Source organism: Heterodontus francisci, unplaced genomic scaffold (assembly GCF_036365525.1).
Source record: "Heterodontus francisci isolate sHetFra1 unplaced genomic scaffold, sHetFra1.hap1 HAP1_SCAFFOLD_435, whole genome shotgun sequence".
Lineage (NCBI taxonomy): Eukaryota > Metazoa > Chordata > Chondrichthyes > Heterodontiformes > Heterodontidae > Heterodontus > Heterodontus francisci.
This window is the reverse complement of record NW_027140870.1, coordinates 1,082,637-1,095,223: the sequence shown is the minus strand read 5'-3', so window position 1 is coordinate 1,095,223 and position 12,587 is coordinate 1,082,637. Positions and strand designations below refer to the sequence as shown.

Here is a 12,587-nt window from a genome sequence, read left to right as displayed (position 1 = left end):
TGCAGGGGTCTAACACTGCATTCTTAAAGGCAGGAGGATCGGACGATGCACAGGGATCTTCCTTTGCATTCTGAATGGGATGCGGCCTGGGATTACTGGGGGGAAAGTTGTGCTGGCATGAAGCGCATTAACATGTGCCAGCCCTCCGTTAACAGTGTGCTCTCTGTGTTTGTGAGGGGCCAATGGCACACTAGGCACCCTGTGTGAGTGGAGGGTGCCAGAAAGGGCAGGAGAATTAAGGTTATGTGGATGGTGGGGGCAATCGATTCAGCTGGTAGGATCTTGATGTTGTCATGCTGTGCCACTCTAAGTGTTGGCCAAGTTGGGAAATGCCATGGCACCCCACATAGTTGATCCAGGAAAGCATCTGATGTGCCTACCAACGCCAATCCTTGCCCTATTAGCAGCCTTCGAATATATGAAGGGTGCAACTTTATTTATCACATGGCAACAGATTTGGCTCGTCCGCCATTGTGTGATCCACTGCACGTGAGGATCCGTATGTGCTGGAAGCAATACCAACAGGCAGGTGCGATCCGTGTAGAGGCCCCTGGTCGTGAGCAGCAGACATCAAGGGGACCTGGCCATTACGTTTGCCGTACATCTACCAGGTCCCACATGATATACCAACAGATGTCAGATCACCAGTGTCAGAGGAGATTGTGCATATAGAGAGGGTGGTGGCATGTCTCTGTGCCCTGCTCAAGGATGACCTGCAGCCCATGGGCTCCTGTGGACATCCCATGCCTTTGTTTCTCATCGTTACAGCGGTTCGCGAGCCTAATCCCTTTGAAGCCTTATCGGGGCCCACCAGAGACCTTTGTTGGGTCATGCAGTTAGAAGTGCACCGCTGCATCAGGGAGGTCACCAATGCCCGCACCGGATGGCCAGCGAGGATGTTCACTTCAGGCCGGAGACTCACAGTCAGACCCAGAGGGCTATTGGTTCTGGCATCATTGCCGGAGAACCAAACGTTGTAATGTTCATAGACTGCACACAAGTGGTCATCAGGTCTACTGCCACGCTACCACCTGCAGACGCAATATTAAAGGAGCCCACTTAATCCAGGTGAAGCTGGTATGTGAACACCACAGTTGCTTGCAGTGAATGTGTGACCACCTCTCAGGAAACTGTCATGACACCTGGGTCTTGCACTCGTCCCGGCCACCACCACTGTTCACTAAACTGGCCAGAGGGAGGGGTGGCTTCTTGGAGATAAGGGCTATCCATTGCAGACATGGCTCCCAACACCAGTGAGAGACTCCACCACTGCTGCAGAGGAGAAGTACAACGCCAGCCACTGAGCTACAAGAGCCACAATTGAGCAGCTGATCGGCATGCTGAAAGAACGCCTTCAATGGCTGTATGGATAGGGTAATGCCCTGTACTACAGGCCGAAAAGGCCAACTCTTTTCTTTGCTGGTCTGCACAAGTATGCACCCAATCGGGGCCAGGCCTGGTATGATGAGGAGAGACGTCAACAGATTCCTCCTCGGAATATGAGGACGCTGAGGACCGACAACATGAAAGATACATTGGAGGGCAGATGACACCCAGGCTCTGCACACAGGGCTAGCAGTGAGCGAGGGACGTACAGAGGTGTAATATCAGACAAAGGCTGTCTGCTCCATAGGAACCACCATGAGCTCTGCAAGCCACACTGATGCAATGTCCATGTCACTGAGTCCCTGGAGACGCTCATGAGTAGTCATGGCATGGTAATGATGTTATTGCATACGTTGGCACTCCTGAAGTGCCAAAGGTGCAAAGGGATGTGACGTTGCCGCTACATGCTGGCACATATCACTCCCACAGAGAAAACGAATGTGCAAAATTAAGATTATTCACCCAAGTGCAGCATGCCTACAAGAGGGAATGTTACACTTAAGTGGGTGAAGAGAATCACGACTTCACAGGACATTGGGACGCAGCAGGGTAAGTATATGACAGCAACGCGGAATGTGTTAGGGTAACTGAGCAGGTCAGGCAGCATCTGCAGAGAGAGAAGCAGAGTTAACTTTCAGGTCTGTGAACTTGGACAAGTTAACTCTGCTTCTGTCTCCACAGATGCTGCCTGACCTGCTGGATTTATGCAGTACTTTCTGCTTTGCTGCCAGATTGACAGCAGCCCCACTCCGCAACAGTCATGTAAGTATTTCTCAGACGGCTGTCAGGAAACAGGTGCTACAGCGCTCTATATTAGTTATCAAGCGTAATTTAACAATTAACCAGAACAATAAACCCTGTGTATTCGGGATAACATCTAAGTTAGCAATTAACTGAAACGTTTTGCACTCTACTTTAGTTATCAAGTCTAATTTTACAATTACCAAGAATTTTATACCCTGTGCATTCGGGATGAGATCTTATTTCACAATTAACTGGAACAATTCATGTTATGTATTAGATATCATGCCTAATTTAACAACTAACCGGAATATTATGCCTTGTGTATTATTGGTGACATCTAATTTAACAACCAACTGGAGCGTTTTACACTCCGTATTAGATACCATGTCTAAAAAAGCAATTAACCAGAATATTATAACCTGTGCATTAGAGATGACATTTAACTTGATAATTTATTAGAATTTGAAGCACGCTATACTAGTTATCATGTATAATTTAACAATTAACTAGAATATTATAACTTGTGTGTTAGGGATGACATCTAATTTAACAATTAACTGGAACATTTTACAAACTATATTAGTTAGTTTGTCTAATTTAACAATTAGCAAGAATATTATACCCTGTGTTTTCGTGATGACATCTGATTTAACAAGTGGAACGATTTACGCTCTTTATTAGTTATACTGTCTAATTTAACCATTAACCAGAAGATCATTCCTTTTGTATTTGGGATGGCATCTAATTTGACAATATATTGAAATTTTATACACTCTTATTAATTACCATGACCCATTTAACAATTAACCAGAATATCATTCCTTTTGTATTAGGGATGGCATCTGACTTGACAATATATTGGAATTTTATACACTCTTATTAATTACCATGACCCATTTAACAATTAACCAGAGTATTATACCCTGTGTATTCAGGATGACAGCTAATTTAACAATTCACTGAAACATTTTACACTCTACATTTATCATCATGCCCAATTTAACAATTAACCAGAATATTACACCCTGTGTATTCGCGATGACAACTAATGTAACAAATGCCTGGACGTTCTATACTCCGTATTAATCATCATGCCCCATTTCGCAATTAACCAGAATTTTATACCCTTTGTATTCGGGATGACATCTAATTCAACACCTAATGGGAACATTTTGCACTCTGTATTAGATATGATGTCTAATTTAACAATTAACCAAAATATTATCCACTACTTAATATGAATGACATCTGATTGAACAATGCCCGGAACGTTTTCGTCTCTATATTATTTTGTATGTCCATTCAAACAATTAACCTTAATATTATCCCCTGTGTGTTATGGATGGCATCGAATATAACAAATGCCTGGAACGTTTTACGCTCTATATTAGTTATCATGTCCATTTTAATAATTAACCAGAATATTATCCCCTGTGTATTATGGATGACATTTAATTTAGCTATTAATTGGAACATTTGCACTCTCTATCGGTTATTTTGATTTGATTTAGAGATACAGCATTGAAACAGACCATTCGGCCCACCGAGTCTGTGCAGACCATTAACCACCCATTTATACTAATCATACACTAATCCCATATTCCTACCACATCCTCACCTGTCCCGATATTCCCCTACCACCTACCTATACTAGAGGCAATTTATAATGGCCACTTTACCTATCAACCTGCAAGACTTTTGGCTGTGGGAGGAAACCGGAGCACCCGGAGGAAACCCACGCAGACACAGGGAGAACTTACAAACTCCACACAGGCAGTACCCAAAATTGAACCCGGGTCGCTGGAGCTGTGAGGCTGCAGTGCTAACCACTGCGCCACTGTGTGGAGTTTGCAAGTTTCCCCTGTGTCTGTGTGGGTTTTCTCCGGGTGCTCCGGTTTCCTCCCACAAGCCAAAAGACTTGAAGGATGGTAGGTAAATTGGCCATTATAAATTGCCCCTAGTATAGGTAGGTGGTAGGGAAATATAGGGACAGGTGGAGATGTGGTAGGAATATGGGATTAGTGTAGGATTAGTATAAATGGGTGGTTGATGGTCGGCATCTCGAAACTAAACTAAACTAATGTAACAATTAACCAGATTATCCCCTGTGTATTAGAGATGATATCTAATTTAAAAATTAACTGGAAAGTTTTACACTCTGTATTAGTTAGCTTGTCGAAGTTAACAATTAATCAGAATATTTTACACTGTGTATTAGACATGACATCAAATTTAACAATTAACTGGAACATTTTACACACTCTATTAGTTGTAATGTCTAATTTAACAAGGAACAAGAATATCATCACCTGTGTCTTCGGGATGACATTAAATTTGACAATATATTAGAATTTTAAGCACTCTACACTAGTTATCCTGTGTAATTTAACAATTAACCAGAATATTACAACTTGTGAATTAGGGATGATATCAAATTTAACAATTAGCTGGAACATTTTACACTTTATATTTGTTATGATGCCTAATTTAACAGTTAACAGGAATATTCTACCCTGTGTATTAGGGATGGTGTCCTATCTAACAATTAACAGGAACAATTCATGTCCTATATTAGTTAACATTCCTCCTTTTACAACTGACTAGGATATTCACCCTCTGTATTAGGGATGACATCTAATTTAACAATTAGCTGCGACGTTGTACTCTCTAAATTAGATATCATGCATAATTTAACACTTAATCAGAATATTATAGCCTGTGTATTAGTGATGGCATTTAATCTAACAATTAACTGGAACGATTTATGCTCTATATTAGTTGTCTTTCCCATTTGAGAATTAACCAGACTATAAGCTGTGTAATGGTGAGTTCATGTTGTTTAACAATTTGCTGGCATGTTTTATACTCTATATTAATCATGTCTCTGTTGGAAGCTGCAGACGGAAGATCTCCAGAGGAGATGAGGTCAGTGACAGTCCCGGGGGAATCGGAAGAAGTGTCTGAGTGTTGGCACTGAGCGTCTGCAAGGTAGAGGTCGGTACACCGGACAATAACAGCACCACCCTTATCTGCAGGTTTGATGACAATGTCGGGGTTAGAACTGAGACCGGCATGTTCAGAGCAGGGATAGTTTAGAGTGAGTGTGGGAGGCAGAGAAATTATGATGACGCGCTGACAGTTTTCAATGAAAAGATAAAGAGCTGTTAAGAGGCCAGAGGGAAGGGTCCAGGTAGAGGGTGCATGCTGGAGGCGGGTGAATGGGTCTTCTGGCCGGGGAAGGACTCCTGTGCAAAGAAGTGAGCATGGACGTCAAGGCAATGGAAGAAGAAGTTAATATCGTGCCAAGCACGGAATTCATTGATGTGCGGGTGTAAGGTGATTAAACTGAATCCTTTGCTGAGTACCAAAAGTTCAGCACCAGAGAGGGGAAGGTCAGAGGGTATAGTGAATACATGGAAAGGGGTCAGATCAGAAGGGGTTGGGTCAGAGGGAAGAGAAACGGAAGGAGGATCTGCAGGGGCATTAGCTACCATCAGCTGTTGGAACTTGCGTTCCATAGCACATGAAAGGAAGAAAAAAGACTAATATTAATGCGTAGGATAAGACGAAGGATGAAATGAAACTGTGGAATAGAACAGCTTTGAGATAACGTGAGGTGGTGCTTCTGGAGAGAGAGGTCCAGTGTGTACATGCGGTGGGCACATGCAGAAATCCAGTGTGGATCTCAGGATGCGGCAAGAACAGCTGTCCGACGAACGTTGTATTTCTTAGAGATGCCTGTAATCCTGCTGGATTTTAAAAAAGGATGAAAATTCAGTTGGAATCCACGTGGAATAAGTCGGAGTTGGAGACAGTCACTGAGGAAGGAAATGTTAATGTGAAAACATGTTTTGGTAGACACTTTAGCAAGCAGCACGACGGAAATAGAAAGCAATGAAAGTGAACAAGGTAAAAGAGGCAAACGAAAATCCCGTCGGAGAGAAGAGCAGAACTTCTTCAATGTAATTCCTGGAAGAGAAGTGGCAGTGAATTAAACACTAAGTTAAAAGCAAAATGCATCAGATGCTGGAAATCTGAAATAAAAACAAGAAATTCTGGAAATACTCAGTGGGCCTGACAGCAGTGAGAAGCAGCGTTATTGTTTCAGGTCAGTGACCGATTTTCAGAACTGACAGATATTAGAAATGTAAAAGGTTTTAAGCAACTAAAACGGGGTGGGCAAGAGATAACAAAGGATAAGGTGTTGATACGACAGGGTCAGAGGCTAACTGACCATATTGTCATGGAACAAAGGCAAATAATGTGCTAATGGTGTGCTGACATACAAAGCGTGAGGACAAAGAGGGTGAGAATTGACTGTTGAGCAGAACGCACTCCAATCACTCACATTAAAAAAACAGTAGGTAAGCATAGTAGAAACAAACTGAAAAACCTAAAATAAAGTAAACAAATAAAAAAGGAAAAAGAAAACAAAAGAAAATATAACCAAAAATACAAAGGGGGGCGTCATGCTCTGAAATGATTTAACTCCGTGTTCAAGCCGTCAGGCTGCAGTGTGCCGAATAGGTAAATGAGATGTTGTTCCACGATGTTCTTCTGTTGATGTTCGCTGGAACACTGCAGCAATCCCAGGACAGAGATGTGAGCATGAGGGCAGGGGTGGTGTACTGAAATGACCAGCAACCGGAAGCTCGGGGTCATTCTTATGGACTGAATGGAGATGATCACCATGCCGAGCTGGTACAATGTGAATATGCTTGAACGAGCTCAGGATGCTGATCGCCCAGTCAAGCTGGGGCAGTGTGAATATGGGTCAACCAACCCAGGATACTGTTCACCATGTCGAGCTGGTGCAGTGTGAATATGGGTCAACCAGCTCAGGATATTGATCACTATGCCGAGCTGGTACAGTGTGAATATTGGTCAACCATCCCAGCATGCTGATCACCATGCTGAGCTGGTACAGTGTGCATATGGGTCAACCAGCCCAGGATACTGATCACCATGTCGAGCTGGTGCAGTGTGAATATGGGTCAACCAGCCCAGCATACTGATCACTATGCCGACCTGGTACAGTGTGAATATTGGTGAACCATCCCAGCATACTGATCATCATGCTGAGCTGGTACAGTGTTTATATGGGTCACCCAGCCCAGGATACTGATCACCATGTCGAGCTGGTGCAGTGTGAATATGGCTCAACCAGCGCAGCATACTGATCACCATGCCGAGCTGGTACAGTGTGAATATGGGTCAACCATCCCAGCATACTGATCACCATGCTGAGCTGGTACAGTGTGTATATGGGTCAACCAGCCCAGGATACTGATCACCATGCTGCGCTAGTACAGTGTGTACATGGGTCAACCAGTATTGGATACTGATCACCATGCCGAGCTGGTACAGTGTGAATATGGGTCAACCAGCCCAGGATACTGATCACCATGCTGAGCTGGTACAGTGTTAACATGGGTCAACCAGCCCAGGATACTGATCACATGCAGAGCTGGTACAATGTGAATATGGGTCAACCATACCCAGGATACTGATCACTATGCCGAGCTGGTACAGTGTGAATATGGGTCAACCAGCCCAGGATACTGATCACTATGCCGAGCTGGTACAGTGTGAATATGGGTCAACCAGCCCAGGATACTGATCACTATGCCGAGCTGGTACAGTGTGAATATGGGTCAACCAGCCCAGGATACTGATCACATGCCGAACTTGTACAATGTGAATATGGGTCAGCCATCCCAGGATATTGAGCACCATGTCTAGCTAGTGCAGTGTGGATATGGGTCAAACAGCCCAGCATTCTGATCACTATGCCGAGCTGGTACAGTGTGAATGTTGGTCAACCATCCCAGAATACTGATCACCATGCCGAGCTGGTTCAGTGTGAAGAAGCATCAACAAGCCCAGGATATGGCACTGATACCTTCCTTTATTAACAAAGTTCCACTTTTGCCTTTTTTCCCCGAATGTCAGATATCCTTGAATTTTGAATTCTAAGTCTTGGTCAGTCTGCAAGCATCTCTCTGTGATTTCTCTCAAATCACATTCATTTATTTCTATTTGTGCTGTCAAATCATCTATCTTGTTGTAGATGCTGCGTCCATTCAGATAAAGAGCCTTAAGCTTAGACTTTTTTCCCATTACTACTCATTTTGGTTCTAATTTCTGCTGCAATATTTTGCTGATATTTTCTGCTCCTTCCTGTCACACTTTGATTACTGTTCACCTCTTCACTACCCTGCATCTCTGATCTCTCATTTCCTTTTGATTGTTTTTAAAACTTCCCTTGAATTTAAACCCACCACCCCCGTCCCCCGCACTAATTAGTTTGAAATCGAATCTACAACCCTAGTTATACGTATGGGCATATGGGCAGGACACTGGTCCCAGCATTGTTCAAATGAACCCCGTCCCAACGGAACAACTCTCTACTTCCCTAGAACTGGTACCAGAGCACCATGAATCGGAACCCATTTCTTCCACACCAATCTTTGAGCCATGCATTTACCTCTCTAATCTTATTTACCCTGCGCTATTTTCCACGTTGCTCAGGTAGTATTGCGGAGATTATTGCCTTTGTGGTTCTGCTTTTTAATTTAGCACGAGCTGCTCATAGTCCCTCAGCGGAACCTCTTTCCGAATCCTTCCTCTGTCGTTGGTACCTACATGGGCTACAATAACTGGATCCTTCCCCTTCCATTCCAAGTTCGTCTGAAGCCAAGAAGAGGTCTCCTCAACCTTGGCACCAGGTAGGCAACACAGCCTTCGGGACTCTCTATCTTTGCTGCAGAGAACAGTCCCTATTCCCCTAACTATCCTAACCCCTATTAGTACATTTCTCTTTTCTTACCCACTTGAATGGCGCTCTGAACCATGGTGCTGTGGTCAGTTCGCTCATCCTCCCTTCAGCCTGTGCCCTCGTCCACACTGGGAGCAGGAGCCTCATAATTATTGGATCTGTCTCCTCCAAAGCTAAATTCTAGATCCCCATACTTGCCTCACTCGCAGTCACACCCTCCTGTCCCTAACTGCAGTCCAAAGTTGATGTAATTAATATAAGGGGCGCGACTGTCTCCGGAAGCACAGTGTCCAGGTAACTCTAACCCTCCCTGCTGTGTCACATTGTCCGCAACTCGGACTCCAGCTCATCAACTCTGAGCCGAATGTCCTCGAGCAGCCAACACTTGTTACAGATGTGGTCACCGTGGATCGCACTAGTGTCCACCAGCTCCCACATACTTCAGCTACAACACATCGCCTCCCCAGCTATCTCTATTCTAATTAATTAATTTGGATGTTAAATACTTTAAATGTGAATTTCTTAACTGTACTCATCATCTGTAATCACGTCTCATCATTTAAACCACTTGGCTAATCAAAACAGGCACGGATGAGATACCCACCAATCACCGACCTGTTTTTCTGAGATGACACACCTCAGCTCTGACAGGTGGAGAGAGGTAGAAGGGATTCTCTGCCACAGCTTTTTATCTCATGCCGCCGCTGCCCTTCTCACGCAGGTCCACTCTCCATGTGCAGTGATAGCATGCGAAAGGATGACTTGATGTTCGCTGGTGTGATCATGGTCCAGGGAAATTGGGAAGATACGCCAGAGAGTTAGAGCTTAGGCTCCCCAAGGTTCTTTTCAGAAAACAACAACAGAGATTCCATTGTCAGCAGGTTTAATGACAATGTCATGGTTGAGAGAATGAAGTGTTGCAGATCACAGGGACATAGATCAGAGAGAGTAAAGGCGACGGGATTCATTTAATCATACCTGCCTCCATATTAACATAAACCTTAATTATTTTATTCCCTCCATGCCTCCTTAAATTAGATTTATATTAGAGATACAGCACTGAAACAGGCCCTTCGGCCCACCGAGTCTGTGCCGAACATCAACGACCCATTTATACTAATCCTACACTAATCGCATATTCCTACCAACCATCCCCACCTGTCCCTACATTTCCCTACCACCTACCTATACTAGTGACAATTTATAATGGCCAATTTACCTATCAACCTGCAAGTCTTTTGGCTTGTGGGAGGAAACCGGAGCACCCGGAGGAAACCCACGCAGACACAGGGAGAACTTGCAAACTCCACACAGGCAGTACCCGGAATCGAACCCGGGTCCCTGGAGCTGTGAGGCTGCGGTGCTCACCACTGTGCCACTATGCCGCTTTTCCCTGGTTCTGTCTTTGCTAAAAGTAATAATCTCAATCATTACATGGTTCTGAAGAAATCGCATTAACGTGCAAAGCTGGTGCTGTTTCTCTCTCCACAGATGATACCAGACCTGCTCAGTGTTTCCAGCATTATCTGATTTCAAGTCTAATAATGCTCGCCCTCTGCTGGTGGTTACAGGTGTTTCAGTCAGCCGACCAAAAACAAAAATCACCATCAGCTGGAGAGTCAGCACGATGTAGTCGTTCTCCCGACTGAGTAACAATTGCACACCACTGATGACGAACTAAAATACTTAGAATTAAATTGCAAAAACACATTAATTTCTGATCAGATTCTCCTGCTCTACCGCCATACTCCGGGATAGTGCAGCACAGTAAAACAACATTGTATTGTATCTAGGAATTGGTGTATATTTAAAACTTGAATCATAATATTGGAATTAATATTGACAAAGACACACATTACAGCTAAAACATGGAATCAATGTTTTTATTAATTTTGCATTATTTCCATTGTACATCAACACTTACATTATAAACTGCAGTAATTTGTCCACATCGAGTAGATGGCGGTGGAGGAAGCCGATACAATAAATGCAGATAAAAGAGACAGACCATTTATTCTTCGACAGACGTATTCTAAACATTCTTTAATAGGATATGAACATGTGAAACGGTTACAGAACGAATTTCATACCAACTCTTTATTAATAAGCAATGGATTTAATCTCTGTATCAGTGTTGGTAATTACATGCGGAGGAATGTATCTCAGTATTTGTACAGACAGAGAAATGATCCGAAATCAATTCTGTTTGGTATTTTAATTCAACAGATTACACACACTTTCAGAGAAAATATGGAGAAAAGCCAAATCTTGTTATTCCAACACCAAATAATCTGGTGACTGATGAACGCAAAGTGATGCTTATATCGTGAAGTAAAGCACATTCAGCATGTTCACACTGTTGGAAATGTTCATGCCATTGTTTCAGATTTAACACAGAATATTTTCCACCAGTCTGTGAGACACCTTTAGACATCATTTGCTGGATTTGAGGCTGACTTTTTAGCTGAAAGGATAACAGAAACGACTTGAGAGGGTTACAGCAATGCCAACCATCAAATAAACACATCAAATACAGTACATGTTCTCTACTCAGAATATTTCAGTTTCAATAATCCTCCTATTTCAATAGTAAGTACACAGAATGTTCTCTGCGATACTTTAGAATCACTGACTGCTGAAAACACCATTCATTATCATATTAATATAAGAACCAGCCGGGACTGTACACTGTCAGCACAAATACCGGGTTTATGCAGATGTAAGATGTTGAACCGCACAGTCACTGCCCGTCATTGGTGGAATGTCTGCTGCTGTGAACGTGTCACAGTGAACATCCTCATTGTTTTCAGGATTGGAGGGAACCAGCAAAGCTGTTTCAGTGCGGGTCCGGGAGTTGCATACTATGGAGAGAAAGATGATGGATTAATTATTGAACTAAAAGTGAGTTCAGTGCGGGTCATCTGTATAAGTGTCAATGAGGTGATGGGGACTGGAATTTGAATGGTTTCCAGCTCCATTCACCGTGTTGTTAATTTCCCGCTGGGTGATAGCAGATGAAGTGGATCTGCTGAGCCCGAATCAGGGTGTTTAGATTGAGCACCTGAAGGATTTCCAGTGAATGTGTTCATAACAGAGATAACGTCAGGATGTATTTTCTAAAATAAGTCCAGCATTTACTTTTGTTCAGAGATACAGCACTGAAACAGGCCCTTTGGCCCACCATCAACCACCCATTTTCGACTAATCCTACACTAATCCCATATTTCTACCACATCCCCACTTGTCCCTATATTTCCCTACCACCTACCCATACTAGGAGCAATTTATAATGGCCAATTTACCGACCAGCCTGCAAGTCTTTTGGCTGTGGGAGGAAACCGGAGCACCCGGAGAAAACCCACGCAGACACAAGGAAAACTTGCAAACGCCACACAGACAGTACCCAGAATTGAACCCGGGTTGTTGGAGCTGTGGCTGCGGTGCTAACCACTGCACCACTGTCCCGCCCCATTGAGGAGACTAATTTGCTTTAATCACAACATGAATTTAAATCAACCAGCAGTCTGTGAGATCGCCGATTGGAATGAAATTCAAAGTAGAAACAGAGAGATGGTGACTGTGGGAGTTTAACTCACAGATAGTGGAGAGATCACCGCTGGCACTTGTCAGTGTGAAGAGATCATCAGGAACACTGTCCAGCAACAAGTGACCATCCTGC

The 12,587-nt window shown here is 43.5% G+C and overlaps 1 long non-coding RNA gene across 1 annotated transcript; it reads right to left on the bottom strand.

Annotated features, from left to right (window-relative positions):
• Positions 1-10,808: 10,808 nt before the first annotated feature.
• LOC137361302 (uncharacterized) lies at positions 10,809-12,587 on the bottom strand. Its single transcript, XR_010972147.1, has 3 exons — positions 12,505-12,587; positions 11,613-11,769; positions 10,809-11,372 (listed from the first exon to the last, which is right to left on the bottom strand). It is a non-coding gene; the product is annotated as an uncharacterized lncRNA (long non-coding RNA).